The following is a 19,954-nucleotide window of genomic DNA, read 5'->3' on the forward strand; positions in this document are numbered from 1 at the left end:
AAGGACTTGGTGAAATTTAGTAATAACGCACGACACTTCGGACCTCGTCCCCATGGTTTACTTTATTTTCAACCGTGTTTACAGCAGTCAAACTTGCTAACCGCTCGACACACTTTAGCTGGGGACGAGGTAGGTCACCCACGTGGTTTTTACCGTGTGTGGCTGGTGTAAAGCGGATAACGTAAGTTTCTTCCTCTGTTTTATCACATTTTACTCTTGTTTTATTGACGTTGCAGCTTACAATTTTGATCAATATTTGAAATATAGGGTTTATAGAGCAGTTACTGAGCATTTGATAAGCAGGTCTGTGACATTGGGCCCTCTTAGTGCCCCTTCAAAATTTCTTCAAGATTTTCAATTTTTTGTTAGCCATTTTGACTGAGATTATTGGCGGACAACTCCCCTGGTAGGAAGTCCGCCACTAGAGGGCGGATGTGACCAATGCTATTTCGTGCTAGTTTATTAATATAATATTATGTCAATTTCAATTTTCTTTATATTTCAAATATACAGTACAATGGAACAAAATCAACATTTTTTAGCTCATCATTATTAATAATAAATAGTTCCAGCTAATAAATTAAACTTAAAAGGAATATGTCAGTGTCAGTAAAATTTCAGCAACAAAATTTCAACTCAATAATAAGGATGGTAAAAATATGAACAATCTAGGCTGGGATAACTTTCCGTACGGCACCACTAGTTAGTAACTTAATTTTACAAAAAGGAATATCTCATTGAGGTAAATTAGATATATTTCATATCGAATGAAAAAGTGGTGGCGCAATACAGAAATTTTCCCTGTGCTGTATTTCTAATATTTAATTGTCAACTAAAAATGTAATGCTACGGGACATTTAATTATAATGTACCCTGGACTCGGTTATTTTTCCCTGGACTCGGATATACAAAAATGGATATCTCATTGAGGTAAACTAGATATTATTTCTAAAAGTGGTGGCGCCATGCAGAAACTTCTCCTACTCCTAGAACTATTGAGGTTCGTTCCACTATCGTCTCCCGTAACCTCATAGAAATTCATGTCTTACAATAAAAATTAGTCTGGTTCTTTGACTTTTGTTAACACAAATATCTTCTCTTTTTTTTCAAAATCTCGCCCAAATTAGGCTCTATGTGTTTTTTGAACTCTCATTGACCTGGGGGATGGTCCAGAAAATCCACTCTGCTATCTCAAAAATTGTAATTTTTAAAATTAATTCTTACCGTATTTCACTCCCCATCTACTCCGCTACTCTGTTTTACTGCGCAAAAATTATTATGCCGATGATCCCGACTTTGATAACTCTGAGTCACAGATAAGAAATAATAACGGTTGTGTCTTTCGGACTATCCTTTCCGCATAAATATATCTCACATTCGAGTTCAACAGTTATACAATAAGAAGCAAAGAAACGGTCCCACCGGATTATATGCCTCCACTTTCCACTACACAAAGATAAGCGAGAAATCCCTGCTTCCACACAGTACTAAATCGGTTAATGTGTTGTGGTTCCAGTCGCTGCGAAACCATTCACAAAGTTCAAAGTTCACATATCACAATGTTCTCAAAAGCTGTTGAGCCCTCTGCTGCTGATGTAGCAACCCAATTCCTTGGACTCAGGACGTCTTATCATCGGCCGACACTCAGTCTGGCATTTCTTCTTAGTTTCCGTTAACGCCAGGGGTGAAACCATCTATTTGTTTGTAAAAGTAAACCACATTTTTAAAATAAATTTGTCCAACAAATGAATATTAAACTGCTCAAAGTTTTCCATGAATCTTCCATTAATTTTCTTACATTTGATAAACATTTTCAAAGTCCAAAATAGTAGAGAATTAATGAACACGTCTCTAGAGTAAATGTAATAAGCATAAAATAGTCATGACTTGCATTTTCCAAACCTAAATCCTTTGATTTAAAACTAACTTCTTCTTGGAACAAAATTAGCATCATGCACTTGATTTCAGTAAAGTTTAAAAAGCAGAAGCATGTAATAAAAATAAGAAATTAACTTGCAGTTTTCATAATAGTGTTGCTCTTAAAGTTCAGCTCTCAGAATTGTTGTCTCATCACTCCAAGGAATTTGCCTTAAAATATATAGCAGCCTGAAACTCTGCTCTGATTTTGGCAATGGCGCACAATCACATAGATTTGCAGAGACTAACACCCAGTGCAATTTGTCTGACAATAAATCAACAAGGGTCACATCCTCTCTCTATCTAAAACGCTGCTAGAATGACCTCCCTCTATCCAACACACAGCTAGCATAGACTCACTCTCCCTGACCGCACCCATCTACTCAACATACCTAACGCTGCTAGAATGACCTCCCTCTATCCAACACACAGCTAGCATAGACTCACTCTCCCTGACCGCACCCATCTACTCAACATACCTCACAATCCCACCCATTCAAAACTTCATACTTGACCGGACACTGAATGCCCTGAGGAATTTCATGGGGGTGACTTACCACTGCAGACCCAAATAAGGCAAAGCATTTGCATACAACAAAGACACTGAATAACTACCTACTGGCCCTGCCTACTGATAGAATATTCATGGGGTAGCCTACAGTGAACTTTTATTAAACTCACAGCTACTGAGGAGGGAAATACTAAATTCACATGTCTCCATGAGGATAAATTCTGACATCCTTTAATTGTAGCAATTGATCATACCATTATTGATACGTGGGTGGTTGAGGGAACCTGGCAATTAGAAAAAACAATTTGTTTTGTTTATATCAATGGTGCTGGGTAAGGTGCTGGGACCAAGGATATGGAGTGGATTGGACCAATTTATGGGGCTATAGCCTATAAAGATGAGCTTGTATCTTGAATGATGGCCTCCCTGACTCTGCGTTGGTGCTAGGACTACAGGTGCAATGAGTTTGGCTTGATTCCAATTGATGGTGTGGAGAGAGTTTCTTCCTATTGTTTGCATGTCAGTATTAATTTAAAGTGCGCTCATGTCAGGCCCCCCAAAAAAATATGTTGGATTGCCCTTTCACCCTATTTTTTGCTTGTGTCAGTCCGTCGATTTTTTTTGTTTTTTTTATATGTCAAAGAATGCCCAAAAGTGAGTAAACATTTCATGAAAGATCAAGCTGTAAAAACAAGCAAGGTATTAATCATCTTATACATCTCGCTTCAAGCGCCCTTTTTGCGTCTTTATTTTGGCAAATCCTTCAAAAACAATTTCCAAGAGTCATTTCATTCACCATGTTTTTCATCCGTTCAATAAACGAGCAAACCATATATGGGCATTACTGGCAACAGCACCCTCTGTTGTTCAATGGATTGATAGACTGGTTCCTTATGAAATCGTGACGTGGGATAAACGGGCGTGTGGTTTGATATGTGACACAGGCTCGCCCTATCCGTGTGTGTGAGGGAAATCGATCTACGTTACGCTTTCGTGAATGTTGAAACCACTACTGTTGCACTGGATAATTATTGTCGATCGTAAGTAGTCGGCCGAAAACTAATATATTTGTGTAAAATCTACCATTTTGTAAGCATAAAATATTCATGAAATCAAAATTCGGAAGTAAAAAAAAAAAGGAATATAAAAAAAAAGTAGGAAAAAAAAGCTGCAGCCGGCATCTCGAAATCTCCTATATGTCATGGTACCCTGTGCTTTTGCTATGGTCCCCTTTCATAGAAGTGCTCCTTCTTACTAGTGGGAAATTTGTGTGCACCGTTCAAGAGAGGCGTGTCATGGCCTAGTGGTTAAAAGCACCGGATTCATACACTGGTGTTTCTGATCAGTATTATTCCTGTGAATTTTTCACAGGACTGTGGGGCAGTACTGAATATACAGTGCTAACTCGCATCAGTATATTGGTATAAACCAAAACTAAATGTGTACTTGTTCTAACATGTTTTGTCATCAACTTACAGATCAATTAACACAGACAGAGCATCAGATCTTCAATCATGATGGCTTTCCATCGCACTCAGCAGAGATGTGTCAATCTATCAATGTTGAAGCACCGCACAGTCACCAGCAATCTATGACAGCTCACATTCAAAGGTACGAGAAAATGATTGAAAGTAAACCATGAGTAATGTTTTTAGTATAGCGGCTTAATGCTGCTCTCACACTGTGGCGTATATGAATATGAATATTAGAGGGTGTCTCAAAGCACTTCCAACATTATTACCCCTGGTCACTGGGCCTTGATTCATTCCTTAAACCATCTAAGCTCCCTGGGGAGTATACAGCCTGTGCAACCTAAAAATGTGCTGTCGGCCAATTTAGTCAAAGGAACCATCTCTGCCCTGGGGGGAGAGAAGCAATTAACACTGGACACTATTGGTAATTGTCAAAAGACTAGTCTTCTCAGTTTGTGTATCTCAACAAATGCACAAAATAACGAACCTGTGAAAATTTGAACTAGGTCGGCAAAGTTGCGTAATAATAATGGAAGAAAAATCACTCTTGTCACATGAAGTTGTGTGCTTTCAGATGCTTGATTTTGAGACCTCAAATTCTAATTCTGAGGTCTCATAATCAAGTTCGTGGAAAATTACTTCTTTCTCGAAAACTACGTTACTTCAGAGGGAGCCGATTCTCACTATGTTTGAAACTTTTAACAGCTCTCCACTGCTCGTTACCAAGTAAGTTTTTATGCTAACAGCTATTTTGAGTAATTACCAATAGAGTCCACTGCCTTTAAGTGTCATGCTCAGGGACACAAGTGTCATGCTCAGGGACACATGTGTCATGCCCAGGGACACAAGTGTCATGCCCAGGGACACAAGTGTCTTGCTCAGGGACACAAGTGTTATGCCCAGGGACACAAGTGTCATGCTCAGGGACACAAGTGTCATGCTCAGGGACACAAGTGTCATGCTCAGGGACACAAGTGTCATGCTCAGGGACACACGTGTCATGCTCAGGGACACAAGTGTCATGCTCAGGGACACAAGTGTCATGCTCAGGGACACAAGTGTCATGCTCAGGGACACAAGTGTCATGCTCAGGGACACAAGTGTCTTGCTCAGGGACACAAGTGTCATGCTCAGGGACACAAGTGTCATGCTCAGGATTGGAACCCACACTCTGCTAAATAGAAGCCCCAGAGCTTGAGTTCATGCTCTCATCCTCTCAGCCATGACACCCTACTCACTAAATGTTTAAATTTGTACTCATTCTGGACTGTTTTGTCATCAACTTACAGATCAATTAACACAGACAGAGTGTCAGATCTTCGAACTTCAATCATGATGGCTGGCTGTGTATCACACTCAGCAGAGGTGTGTCAATCAAACAACTCACAGAGTGGCCAGCAATCTATGACGGCTCACATCCAAAGGTACACAAAAATTGTTGTAATTGAACCTATAGTAATAATTTTTAGTATGGCAGCTTAAAGACACTGGACACTATTGGTAATTGTCAAAGACCAGTCTTCTCATAAAATAACAAACCTGTGAAAATTTTAGCTCAATTGGTCGTCGAAGTTGCGAGATAATGATGAAAGAAAAAACACCCTTGTCAACGAAGTAGTGTGCATTTAAATGGTTGATTTCGAGACCTCAAATTCTAAATCTTAGGTCTCAAAATCAAATGTGTGGAAAATTACTTCTTTCTCAAAAACTATGTCGCTTCAGAGGGAGCCGTTTCTCACAATGTTTATACTTCCAACCTCTCCCTATCACTCGTTACCAAGTGAGGTTTTATGCTGATAATTATTTTAAGTAATTACCAATACTGTGTGAACTGCCTTTAATGCTGCTCCCACACTGTGGGGTTTTGAATATTAGAGGGCTCCTCAAAGCACTTCCATTGTTATTACCCCCGGTCTCTGGGCCTTACTAATTCATTCCTTAGGCAGTGGACACTATTGGTAATTACTCAAAATAATTATTATCATAAAACCTTTCTTGATAACGAGTAATGGGAGAGGTTTATAGTATAAAACATTGTGAGAAACAGGTTCCTCTGAAGTGACGTAGTTTTCAGGAAAGAAGTAATTTTCCACGAATTTGATTACAAGACCTCGGAGTTAGAATTTGAGGTGTCGAAATCGAGCATCTGAAAGCACACAACTTCATGTGACCATGGTGCGACAATTTTATTTAAGGACCTCAAAATCTAGTTCTGAGGTCTCCAAATCAAATTTGTGGAAAATTATTTCTTTCTTGAAAACAACATTACTTCGGAGGGAGCCGTTTCTCTCAATGTTTCATACTATCAACAGCTCTCCACTGCTTGTTACCAAAAAAGTTTTTATGCTAACGGCTATTTTGAGTAATGACCAATAGAGTCCACTGCCTTTAAATGGCAAGCTTAGGGACACAAGTGTCATGCTCAGGATTGGAACCCACACTCTGCTAAATAGAAGCCCCAGATCTTGAGTTCGATGCTCGTAACCTCTTGGCCATGTCACCCTACTCACTAAATGTTTAAATTTGTACTCATTCTTGGCATGTTTTGTCATCAACTTACAGATCAATTAACGCAGACAGAGTGTCAGATCTTCAACCATGATGGCTGTCTATCGCACTCAGCAGAGATGTGTCAATCTATCAATGTTGAAGCATCGCAGAGTGGCCAGCAATCTATGATAGCTCACATCTAAAGGTAAGAAGAAACTTTTTGAAATTGAACCATGAGTAATGTTTTTAGTAGAGCAGCTTAATGCTGCTTTCACACTGTGGGGAGTATGAATATTAGAGGGTGTCTCAAAGCACTTCAAACATTTTTATCCCTGGTCACTGGGCCTTAATTAATTCCTTAAATCAACTCGGCTCCCTGTGGAGTAAACAACCTTTGCAACATAAAAATTTGCTGTCGGTGCTCTTATCGGCTCAGCCACAACACCCTACTCACTTTAAATGTTTTATCTTGTACTCATTCTTGACATGTTTTACCACCAACTTGCAGATCAAATAACACAGGCAGAGCGTCAGATCTTCAATCATGATGGCTGGCTGTCCATCGCACTCAGCAGAGGAGTGTCAATCAAACAACTCACCGAGTGGCCAGCAATCTATGACAGCTCACATCCAAAGGTACACACAAATTATTAAAAATAAACCATGAGTAATGTTTTTAGTATAACAGCTCAATGCTGCTCTCCCACTGTTGGGAATTTGAATATTAGAGGGTGTCTCAAAGCACTTCCAACATTTTTATCCCTGGTCACTGGGCCTTAATTAATTCCTTAAATCAACTCGGCTCCCTGTGGAGTAAACAGCCTTTGCAACATAAAAATGTGCTGTCGGCTAAATTAGTCAAAAGAACCATCTTCTCCCTCACAGGTACCCATTGACCCCGGTGGGAGAGAAGCAAATTTAGTTAAAAACACCTAACACTATTGGTTATTGTCAAAGACTAGTCTTCTCAGTTGGTATATCTCAACAAATGCACAAAATAACAAACCTGTGAAACTTTGAACTCAATTGGTCATTGAAGTTGAGATAATAATGAAAGAAAAAACGCCCTTGTCACACGAAGTTGTGTGCTTTCAGATGCTTGATTTTGGGACCTCAACATCTAATTCTGAGGTCTTGAAATAAAATTCATGGAAAAGTACTTCTCTCTCGAAAACTACGTTACTTCAGAAGGAGCCCGTTTCTTACAATGTTTTATACTATCAACAGCTCCCCATTGCTTGTTACCAAGTAAGTTTCTATGCTAACAGCTATTTTGAGTAATTACAGAACGTGTACCTTCCCTTCAAGTTGATTATGAGTCGACCAATTAAAGTTAATTAATTAATTTTGTTTTTTACACATACACTAGTGTGTGTTAGCAGTATACTCAGTACTTTCTCAGAGTTCTGTGAAAAGATATCACAGGCATATTACTAGGGTGGGATTCAAACCAACAACCCTTGCAATTCTAGAGCAGTTTCAATTTAAGTTCATGTCCAAGGTCTGGACTCTACAAGAGACACAGTTTTTTACGACTGCATAAATATCTCCTGACAATGACTGGAGCAAGCTAGTCGAAGCGTTGAGACCAATGTTAATAACGATCATATAAGCTATTAAAGTAGTAGTCCCAGCCATTTTTCTATACCTTCCGCCCAGGTAGTAGTTTAAAAGCAGGACAGTTCTTTTCAGAACTGAGAAGTCTCCCGCACAATCCCTTCCGTGGTAGTAGAATTTAGCAAGTCAGTTCTCTAAAGGACAAACTCTTCCTGCAAGTAGATACACACATGGTGTTACCACAAACCAAATATTGATACCTGACCATGCAATGCCTCAAATCATTTAGTGCTCAAAATAGGCATCCAGTTTCATTCTCGTTCCCTTTATTTTCATCTACAGATCAAATGAGCAAAGTCTCTGTTCGTCAAACTGAGCAAAGGAAATGTCTTCAAGCTGTCGTTGTTGAAGCTCTGGTGACCATCAAGCAAGCTGCCTTGACAACTCAGTCAACTTCCTGTGTACAGGTATGACACCAAGTTGATACTGATAATCAAAATGTATGAATCGTATTGAACAGAAATGTAGCACACTTAGCTAATCAATCACAAAAACCATCTGTGCCCTTACAGGTACCCATTTACCCCTGGGTTGACAGAAGCAATAATAGTCCAGTATCTCGCTCAGCTATACAAGTGTCATGACCTGGACTCAAACCCCGGTCTGCTGAACAGAAACACCAGAGCTTGAGTTCGGTGCTTATATCTGCTCGGCCACGACACTTTTAAATTTAATCTCCCCCCAAAAAGCTGACACTTTCCATGTTAGTGTGTCGACGCTCTACCAACTGGCACCTGGCAACAAAGGTGATTGCCCCCATGCCCCCTGGTCAGTGCTTGGTGCCCTTCAAATGCTCCAGTAGAAATTTGCAATTTCCTCGTAGCGTTTCCAAGGAAAAAATGTCTCGGTGCCTTTGTCTTTTTTAAAAACGCAGCATTCAGACAGGCCTGGTAATCCCTTGCTAAATGTGCAGCAGTTAAAATGGTTTTGCTCTTGAACATCTTAACATGGCTGTTGTGTTTTTATGTTCAACTTTTTTTCTCTTCATTATATTCAGATCAACTAATCCAAAAACATCACCCCACTGAGTGAGAACATTAAGGAGCGCCTTGCTGGTCACTGCCTATGGCACCCAGAGCTACCAGCCAATAAAGTCATTGTGTGGGAGCCATCCCAAGGCAGGCAGACCTGTGCCATCCCGGAAGACCACCAAGACCATGCTCAAACATGGGGCAACGAGACAACTTGGCAAGACCATGCTCAAACATGGGGCAACGAGACAACTTGGCAAGACCATGCTCAAACATGGGGCAACGAGACAACTTTGGTGGGCTGAGTGAGTGAGTAATCCAGACAGAGAGTGTCGAACCAATCATCGCCCCAAGCAGTCAATCAACCCTATAGCAGGTAAGCCTACATAGTTATACATTTTTGACAGTGATAGTAAGGAAAACTTTTAACTAACTTTAATAATATAATAATAATATCGAAGTCTTATATAGCGCACGTATCTACCAAACAAGGTACTCAAGGCGCTGAGTATAAACAAACTTTCAGAAAGATAGGTTATTGCAGTGATGAATTATGAGACCCAATTATTTAGCACCTTATAAGGGTTTACAAGGTGCTACGGCGCATTAAGCAGCCACAACCAGGAACACCGGGGCGAACCCCTTCTCTTTTCGATAAGTGCACTGGGTTCTTTTACATGCGTTACACAACACATGGGACCAACGGCTTTACGTCCCATCCGAAGGACGAAGCAATGGTTAAGTGTCTTGCTCAAGGACACAGTGTCACGGCTGGGGATTCGAACCCACACTCTGCTGATCAGAAACACCAGAGTTTGAATTCGGTGCTCTTATTCGCTTGGCCACGACACTTCCGAGCTACTTAAGTTACCCTGGGGTACCTCCAAAGACTCGTACTCCTAGCGATTTCTTTTACATTTTAGGCTCAAATTTGATTAAACTGCTGGACTGACCCCTTGCGATCTGTTTGAACTTTTGGCCCAAATTTGCTTAAACTGCTGTTCCCGTGCATTTTTTCCCCAATTTAAGTCCCAAATTTGGGACTTACCCCTCCTGATTTGTTCAATGTTAGGCCTAAATTTGATAAAACTGCTGGACTTTCCCCTTGTGATTTGTTCAATGTTAGGCCTAAATTTGATAAAACTGCTGGACTTTGCCCCTTGTGATTTGTTCAATGTTAGGCCTAAATTTGTGTGGCGATTGCTATATCAGCAGCCTTGATAAATCTTTTTTTGTTCTTTTCTTTTGTCTTCTGCAGATCAAAATCCAGACAGAGAGTGTCGGATCTCGCAAGGAGTCGGCGCCCATCACTGGTAGAGATGCACAACCTCTTTGGATCAAAATCAAGACAATGAGTGTCCAACCGAGCAATGCCTTGAGCAATCAATCAACCTTATTGAAGGTAATTATACATTCATAAACACCCTAGACAGTTTCGCTATTCCTATTGGTGGAGAGTGCGTCACATGGGTGTGTATAAACCTTTGTTCATGACCAGTAAAAAGTGTTGAAACATGGGCGTGACACGCTAGCTTGCACCTGTGCTTATAAGACAGTTTCTTCATTCCTATTGGTCGAGGGCAACGGCTGGGACAGTTGTGCCACATCACGTGATACGCGCGACGCACATAGCATTCCCTTATAAGGAGTTGTTTACCCTAGGGCCTTCCATTTCATAGCTAGAGGGGTGTTGTGTTGAAAGAAATCATTAAACAATTATAATTTTTGCGTTTATTTTACTTTTTGACCAATAAGTGTTGATGACTTTTGACCGAAAAGGTATTTATGAATGGGAATCAAAGTGTGTTGAATCGGTTTTCAACTAGTGGTTTAAACCCGCCGAGGCCTGGTTCTTGATAATTTACCTTGACTTTGTATCTGTAAAATTATCATGAATCAGGCCTCGTTGGGTTTAAACCACTATTTGAAAACCTCTTCACAACACATTGATTCCTTTTTTTTTGACAGTGACTGATAGTAAAGCTAGTCATTGACATGGACATTTTGTTACTAACTTGAAGTTACCCTGGTGTACCTCTAACGACTCGCACCCCTTGCGATTTTTTTTATTTGTTATTTTTCGATTTTTCGTCCCAAATTTGATAAAACTGCTGGACTTTACCTCTTGTGATTTTTTCAACTGTAGGCCCAAATTTGTGTGGTGACTGCTACATGTATATCATCAGAGCTGATAAGAACTTTCTTGTTCTTTTTTTTGTCATCTACAGATCAAAATCCAGACAGAGAATGTGGGATCTCGCAAGGAGTCAGCAGCCATCACTGGTAGAGATGCACCACCTCTTTGTATACTTTAAAATTATTTGTTTATTTTATGGATATAGTTAGAAACAATTGTGGGGTGAATCGCTCACACTTTTTGTTGTGTGGTCAATCGCTGACACTATTGTTGTGTGGTGAATTGCCTACACTTTTGGTGTGTGGTGAATCGCTTACACTTTTTGTTGTGTGGTGAATCGCTTACACTTTTTGTTGTGTGGTGAATTCTCACACTTTTTGTTGTGTGGTGAATCGCTTACACTTTTTGTTGTGTGGTGAATCGCTTACACTTTTTGTTGTGTGGTGAATCGCTCACACTTTTTGTTGTGTGGTGAATCACTTACACTTTTTGTTGTGTGGTGAATCGATTACACTTTTTGTTGTGTGGTGAATCCCTGACATATTTTGTTGTGTGGTGAATCACTCACACTTTTTGTTGTGTGGTGAACCCGATTACACTTTTTGTTGTGTGGTGAATCGCTCACACTTATTGTTGTGTGGTGAATCACTCACACTTTTTGTTGTGTGGTGAATCACTCACACTTTTTGTTGTGTGGTGAATCACTCACACTTTTTGTTGTGTGGTGAATCACTCACACTTTTTGTTGTGTGGTGAACCCCTCACACTTCACTCTATGTGATGATCCATACTTCCCTTGTGTGGTGAATCATCAAACTCACAAACTGAAACGTTGTCAAAGACTATAATTAGCTAATTTAAATTTAGATGTGCTGATGTGTGGAGTTGACAAACTTGGTTGCCATATAGTGGAGCCGGATGGGAATTTTTCCCCAAGAGGGTATTAGATAGGCGGGGTTTTGCCCATCTCATACATCAGCAACAGGCATGCAACATCTGATTTTTATGTTTTTTTTTTTTTTAACCATTAAACAATTTAAAAACACAGTATAAAATCTTGCTGTGCCTTGATTTCTGGAAATGTCAGACCTTTATCAAAGTACAGAGTTGCATGACTGAAATAAGAGACACTTTAGTGTCTAAATTGTTAGAAGTCAAACAAGTCTTGACTTAGTATTTCCTGTTTAATTGTTAGTTGAATAATTGTTTAGGAAGTTTTGTATATTAGTCAGCGTTTCAGGCTGTGCCACACTTTGTGTGTTGAGTAAGTGACAGACACTTTCCCTTGTGTTGCTCTTAATTACTCTGAGTTGCTTACACTTCCTTTGTGTAGTGAGTAACTGACACTCCCTAGTTTTACTCTGGGCTCACACTTCCTTTGTGTAGTGAGTAACTGACACTCCCTTGTGTTACTCTGGGCTCACACTTCCTTTGTGTAGTGAGTAACTGACACTCCCTTGTGTTACTCTGGGCTCACACTTCCTTTGTGTAGTGAGTAACTGACACTCCCTTGTGTTACTCTGGGCTCACACTTCCTTTGTGTAGTGAGTAACTGACACTCCCTTGTGTTACTCTGGGCTCACACTTCCTTTGTGTAGTGAGTAACTGACACTCCCTTGTGTTACTCTGGGCTCACACTTCCTTTGTGTAATGAGTAACTGACACTCTCTTGTGTTACTCTGAGCTCACACTTCCTTTGTGTAGTGAGTAACTGACACTGATTTGTGTTTAGATTTACCCACACTTCCCCCGTGTGCTAAATTACTTAATTTTTCACTAAAGTTTATAAAGATCAATCCTTTTTACACTCGAAGGTATATGATTCAGATTCGTACATGCCAAATTCACAAAACAAAATCTTTCAAAATCAAAGAAAAACTTCCCTTGCGGATAATCAGTGTCTTCTTGGGAAACAGTTTTACCAGTCAGGTCACTCTGATTGAAACTGTTCAGTGAAATTTAAACAATCTTTTGGCAGAACTTTTTTATCTTGATTTGAAAAAGACAACCTATTTCTAATTTATTTTTACTAACAATAAATTCTGAATCATATGTCTTTGTATTATTTAAGTTAAATGTAAGAGTTGCTCCTACCAAAAAATGAGACCATTTAAAAAAGTGAAACTTTAAACAAATGATGACTTTTCTTGCAAGCGAAGCCATTAACTTTGTTTCACTGACCAAACATAAAAACAGAACTATGGAAATCTAAGTAAAAAAAAAAAAATGACTTTGTCTGCAAGCAAAGCCATTGACTTTGTTTCAGTAACCTCAAAAACCAACAAAACTATGGAAATCTCTGTATCTTGCAGAGATATGGAAATTTCTACCAAAACGGATTTCACTATTCATGAATTTTGTAATAAAATGTTTTTTTTTTCCTAGTATTTTTTGGCTGAAAGATATTGGTAATATCTTTCAGATCTTAAGGGAAACAACATTTTCTTATTTTGCTTTTCTCAAGTTTTTGGTTCAGGGTCTGGGTTCTAAAATGAAATGTTCAAGATTTAAATTATGGACTCATTGTGTATGAGCAGCTCATTGTGCTATGTTAGGGCCTCATCCAAACCCTCTGAAAAACTCGCAGAGTTGTGCAAACACCTGTGCCTGTTGGTGGACCCCCTCGGCTGCCTGGAACAAGTGTTGGTCCTTTGGGCCCGGGTGCAATGGAAGGTATGTTTTCCGTTCAGTGAAATTCTTTTAGATGCACGACTAGTGTTCTCCTTCACTGTTGTAATGCCTTACAAAATTTGACGAGCTAGAGCGAGCATTTTTGGAAGCATGCGTTTGTACTAGGGCCTGAGCTGGAAGTTAGTGGTTGGTCCCTAAAACGTTCTGGTCGGCAAGATCTCTCAAGACGTCGGGATGAGGGCCCCTTATTATTTAGCCTTTTGTTGGTCACGTCATTCTTTTGTTTTTGAGTAAACAGGTTTGTACTGGGGATCTTTCATGATCAACAAAGGTGCCAAGAGATGTCTTCGTTTGAGCCAATGGAATCTGGACTTGGTGGATGATGAGGACTTCTATCCAGTTGATGATATGAGGGCTGGAGAAACATGCTCTGCTTGGTCATGCCACTTCACATTCAAAATATCTAGTAAGAACACCAATTTTATTGCCTTTTGATACCAAAGATGACATTGGATTCCTATAATTTGTAGTTGTTTTGAATTGGTTGTTTTTAGAAGAGGTCAAAGGTCAGGTCTATGTCAAGGTTCTTAGGGTCTGGTCATGGTCAAGGGCAAAGTACTGCAGGAGATAAACAGATTAAGTTTTCAAAGCAGGGCCAAACAGAAATTTTATCATTAAAGTTCTCTAAAACTTTGCAACATTCACACTAAACCTTATTATTTCTGAGACCATGGTTTTAAAAATCATACTTGGTAGATCTAAATTCCCTTACAAAGCACGTCGAAAGTTTATCATATACAAATTATGCTTCTCCAAAAGCTTGGGAAATTCCTAACTAAATCTTTTTTTCAAGTTTTTTTTAAATTTTTTTAATTGAACTAAACGTTGATCTTGCCAGGAAAACATTTAAATCTTTGGAGAATACTTTCTTTTATAAATCAGACTAGGGTAGAACTTAATTAGTCTTCAAAACAAAAAGGTTAATGACAAAAGTTAATACTTGTCGAAGCTTGAAACATTCACAACTAAATCTTATTCTAGAATATAAATTTTAAAACCAAACAATAGGTAGATCTAAACACTTGCAAGGTTAACATTTAAGTCTTTAGAGAATACAGACTAGATAGAATTGAACAAATCTTTGGAAAAAATCCAAACATAACTTTTTTTGATAAAAGCTCAAATTTTGTGAAGCTTGGGTTATTTACAACTTAATCTTATTTTAGTATATAAGTTTAAAAATCACACAAGGTAAAATTGAACACCTTCATACAGAAAGTTTATTATAAATGTTTTAACTTTGGACATCCCACTCAAATCTTACATAAGGGTTTGAAAATCAGATTAAATAGAACTAAATGTCTAAGACATTTAAAATCCTATCCGAGGATATGGCTTTTAAAATCAGACTAGGTTAAACTAAACTGCATTTTCTTTGAGTTCAAGTTTGAGCAAGCATGTATAGTGACATTTTTCGTTCTAGCTAAGTGTGTTTACTTGTTAAACTCAATCTCCATTTTGTGTCAAAGGTCAAAAGTTGATGAGTCAAAATTTAAACCATTGCATGAAAGGTCATAGGTCAATTCAAGGTTTCAAGGTGATAAATTCGTCTCAAGTTTAGTAGGAAAAATTTAGGAAAAAGTTATTGGGCTATTCTTTTCATTAGTGATGCTATTTACAGACAAAATATTAGTGAATTTATGTGTCACCCAAAACAGGGGTTTGAACTTGCGAGTCAAAATAAGTTTCTATCACAATGAGCACATTTTTAAAGTCAATCTTTGACAAAAAGTGAAACCAGTCCCTAATATTGTTTGATAATAATTCGAGGGGGAAATAAAGTTTTGTCATTCTTCGAGGCTATTTCGGTGGTAACCAAGTGAACGTATTCAATCAAAACCTTCAATTTAGGAAACAGTTGTGCCCTAAATTGCAAAGAAATTCAGTCCCTCATTTTTGAGGTAATAATTTGAGGGGGAAACAAATGCAAAATGGCATGCTTGTTGTTGTTTCACTTATTAGTACAAGGCTAGCAATAGGAAAGTTCACTTTAGAAAACAGGTGTGCCCTAAATTGCAATGATCGTTAGCCCCTCATTTTGTTAGATAATAATTTGAGGGGAAATAAGTTATACAGCAGTTTTGTCGTACTGTAAGGTCAATAATATTTTAGTGAAAAACCTAGCGAAATTTACTTTTTCCTATTGCAAGGCCAACAATGTCGATTGTAACCAAAGTCAAAGTATTCCTAATAATACTGCAATTTAGGAAACAGTTGTGCCTTAAACTGTAGTATTGTAGTGAATGTAGTCCCTCATTTTATTAGGTAATAACTTGAGGAGAATAATTGGCACAAACTTGTTTTTTATGTTTCTAAAAATGTGCAATGCAATCCAAGCTAAAGTATTGCTACCAAGTTTTTAATTTAGGAAACAGTTGTGCCCTAAATCACTAAGATCTTTAGTCCCTCATCTTATTAGATTATAATTTGAGGGGAATTACGTGTGCCAACTTGTGTTTGTTTTTATTCTTTCTCTTGCTAAGTTAAACGCAAACAAAACAAAAGTAATCCTACCAAGTTTCCAATTTAGGAAACAATTGTGCCCTAAATTATAAAGATCTTAAGTTCCTCATTTTATTAGATAATAAATTGAGGGGGAAAAAAACGTAAACAATTGTTTAGGTTTTACTTTGTCTGCAAGGCCAAAAAAGCTGGCGCAAACCAAGTTAAAATTTATTTCTTTTAAACGCCAATTCAGGAATTAGTTGCATTTTTTCTCTTCTTGTTCTTTGCGTTAAAATATTCCTCTTTTTGAAGTGTTTACTTCTTTTAGTACTTATTTTCTCTGAACACAAATGCCCAAACTTTTAGTTTACAAATTAATCAAAAGGTCAACATTTTTAGTTGAATTTTAGTGAGCTAGAAATCATTGCTGTGTTGTGTAGAAGTCTAGAAAGTAACTCAAATGCTTCAGTTCTTGATCCATCTTAGATGTGTTGAAATGTTTTGTCGTTATGGTCAAAGTCGGTCTCTTTTAGGATGGTAGATGTTATATAAATCCAATGTCATCTGTGTTATCATTTATTGGCAAACATAGTGAGAAAACGTCACTATTCAGCTTACTAAAACTGTTAAAAAATTTGCTACGTTTGTGTCAATATGTCAGGCATTCTTCTGGTACATGCAATGTGTTTTACACATCGTCAACTTCGTTTTTTTAATCAAAGTTGACCAAAAACAAGTTCACGTGTAGCCATTTTGTCAGTTGACTACAAAATTGCAGCCCCATGGAAAGCAAGGGGGAAATTAGTGGCCATTGCAGAATTTGTTTCTCCAACCAGCGTATCATCATCTGGATAGAAGTCGTCATCATCTGCCGAGTTAGGATCCCATTGGAACAAGCGTCGACAACTCTTGGCACCACCAGTGCTGCTTGGTTGCGAGACAACAATCGGTGAAATCTTTGGCCCTTGAGGGCACCAGTTCATTTAAGCAAGCAACAACTACCTTCTGCTCAACACTTGCGTCTAAAAAACAAAGCGCAGAATTGCGTCTTGCTCGTTTATGTTTTGTGAGACATTACAACATTGAAGTAGACACTAGGAGTACATCTAATTGAACTTCACTGAACAGAAAACATATCAACCATTGCACTTGTGCCTTTAGATCATCACAAGTTCTAGGTGGCCGAGGGGGTCCACCAACAGGCACAGGTGTTTGCACGACTCTGCTTTTTTTTTGGCCAAATTTTTCAATAAAAAATTGGACATGACTCTCCTTGTATCTTGTGTTTTATTTGCCTTAACCCTACCCCCCCCCCCCCAACTTAAATATTGAGGGCCCACCTTATCCCGGTGGGCCCCCAGGCTGTCATTTTTGCCCACAGTACAATTGGGTGTGTATATCAGTCGCTTTTAGCAAGTCATTTTGCGCAAGGAAACTCAACTTAAATTAATACACACCCAATTTATTGCATTGTGGAAAAACATGGCCGCCAAGTAGATAATGAGACAAATAATGAGACAACAGTTTCGAGTTCAGACAAATCAACTAATAGTTGACTTGTCCGTAAATGGCAACAGTCTTTATTCTTGAACATATAGAATGACACTCACAATTTCATAGAGACACATGGCAACATTTTAGGCAAAATTGGATAAGTATGCAAGGCTATAGTCTTGTGGAAATTTTGGGCAAAATTGGATAAGTACGCAAAACTACAGTCTTGTGGAATTTTTGGGCGAAATTATATAAGTACGTAAGGCTATATATATATAGTCTTGTGGAATTTTTGGGCAAAGTTGGATTGAAACGCAAGGCTATAGTCTTGTGGAATTTTTGGGGCAAAATTTGAGCAAAGTTGGATAAAAACGCTAGGCTATAGTCTTGTGGAATTTTTGGGCAAAATTTGAGCAAAGTTGGATAAAAACGCAAGGCTATAGTCTTGTGGAATTTTTGGGGAAAATTTGAGCAAAGTTGGATAAAAACCGAGGCTATAGTCTTGTGGAATTTTTGGGAAAAATTTGAGCAAATTCTGATAAAAACGCAAGGCTATAGTCTTTGGAAATTTTGGGAAAAAATTTGAGCAAAGTTGGATAAAAAAGCAAGGCTATAGTCTTGTGGAATTTTTGGGAAAAATTTGAGCAAAGTTGGATAAAAACGCAAGGCTATATAGTCTTGTGGAATTTTTGAGGAAAATTTGATAAAAACGCAAGGCTATAGTCTTGTGGAATTTTTTGGGCAAAATTTGAGCAAAGTTGGATAAAAACGCAAGGCTATATATAGTCTTGTGGAATTTTGGGGGAAAATTTGAGCAAAGTTGGATAAAAACGCAAGGCTATAGTCTTGTGGAATTTTTTGGGCAAAATTTGAGCAAAGTTGGATAAAAACGCAAGGCTATAGTCTTGTGGAATTTTGGGGAAAAATTTGAGCAAAGTTGGATAAAAACGCAAGGCAATAGTCTTGTGGAATTTTTGGGAAAAATTTGAGCAAAGTTGGATAAAAACGCAAGGCTATAGTCTTGTGGAATTTTTGGAAAAAATTTGAGCAAAGTTGGATAAAAAGGCAAGGCTATAGTCTTGTGGAATTTTTTGGGAAAATTTGATAAAAACGCAAGGCTATAGTCTTGTGGAATTTTGGGGAAAAATTTGAGCAAAGTTGGATAAAAACGCAAGGCAATAGTCTTGTGGAATTTTTGGGAAAAATTTGAGCAAAGTTGGATAAAAACGCAAGGCTATAGTCTTGTGGAATTTTTGGAAAAAATTTGAGCAAAGTTGGATAAAAAGGCAAGGCTATAGTCTTGTGGAATTTTTTGGGAAAATTTGACAAAAACGCAAGGCTATAGACTTGTGGAATTTTGGGGAAAAATTTGAGCAAAGTTGGATAAAAACGCAAGGCAATAGTCTTGTGGAATTTTTGGGAACAATTTGAGCAAAGTTGGATAAAAAGGCAAGGTTATAGTCTTGTGGAATTTTTGGGAAAAATTTGAGCAAAGTTGGAAAAAAACGCAAGGCTATAGTCTTGTGGAATTTTGGGGGAAAATTTGAGCAAAGTTGGATAAAAACGTAAGGCTATGGTCTTGTGGAATTTTTTGGGCAAAATTTGAGCAAAGTTGGATAAAAACGCAAGGCTATAGTCTTGTGGAATTTTTGGGCAAAACTGGATAAAAATGCAAGGCTATAGTCTTGTAGAATTTTGGGGGACAATTTGAGCAAAGGTGGATAAAAACGCAAGGCTATAGTCTTGTGGAATTTTTGGGGAAAATTTGAGCAAAGTTGGATAAAACGCAAGGCTATAGTCTTGTGGAATTTTTGGAAAAAATTTGAGCAAAGTTGGATAAAAACGCAAGGCTATAGTCTTGTGGAATTTTTGGGGAAAATTTGAGCAAAGTTGGATAAAAACGCAAGGCTATAGTCTTGTGGAATTTTTGGGGAAAATTTGAGCAAAGTTGGATAAAAACGCAAGGCTATAGTCTTGTGGAATTTTTGGGGAAAATTTGAGCAAAGTCGGATAAAAACGCAAGGCTATAGTCTTGTGGAATTTTTGGGAAAAATTTGAGCAAAGTTGGATAAAAACGCAAGGCTATAGTCTTGTGGAATTTTTGGGAAAAATTTGAGCAAAGTCGGATAAAAACGCAAGGCTATAGTCTTGGGGAATTTTTGGGGAAAATTTGATAAAAACGCAAGGCTATATATATAGTCTTGTGGAA

The 19,954-nt window shown here is 38.2% G+C and overlaps 1 long non-coding RNA gene across 2 annotated transcripts; it reads left to right on the forward strand.

Annotated features, from left to right (window-relative positions):
* Nucleotides 1–56: 56 nt before the first annotated feature.
* On the forward strand, nt 57–11,370 carry LOC117295075. Of its 2 annotated transcripts, XR_004519628.1 has the most exons (9): nt 57–181; nt 3,907–4,039; nt 5,190–5,324; nt 6,463–6,595; nt 6,899–7,026; nt 8,290–8,414; nt 9,005–9,354; nt 10,237–10,380; nt 11,207–11,370. It is a non-coding gene; the product is annotated as an uncharacterized LOC117295075 (long non-coding RNA). The 2 variants fall into 2 exon arrangements; XR_004519629.1 differs by lacking the exon at nt 6,899–7,026.
* Nucleotides 11,371–19,954: the final 8,584 nt, after the last annotated feature.

This window comes from Asterias rubens, chromosome 9, assembly GCF_902459465.1.
Source record: "Asterias rubens chromosome 9, eAstRub1.3, whole genome shotgun sequence".
Classification (NCBI taxonomy): Eukaryota; Metazoa; Echinodermata; class Asteroidea; order Forcipulatida; family Asteriidae; genus Asterias; species Asterias rubens.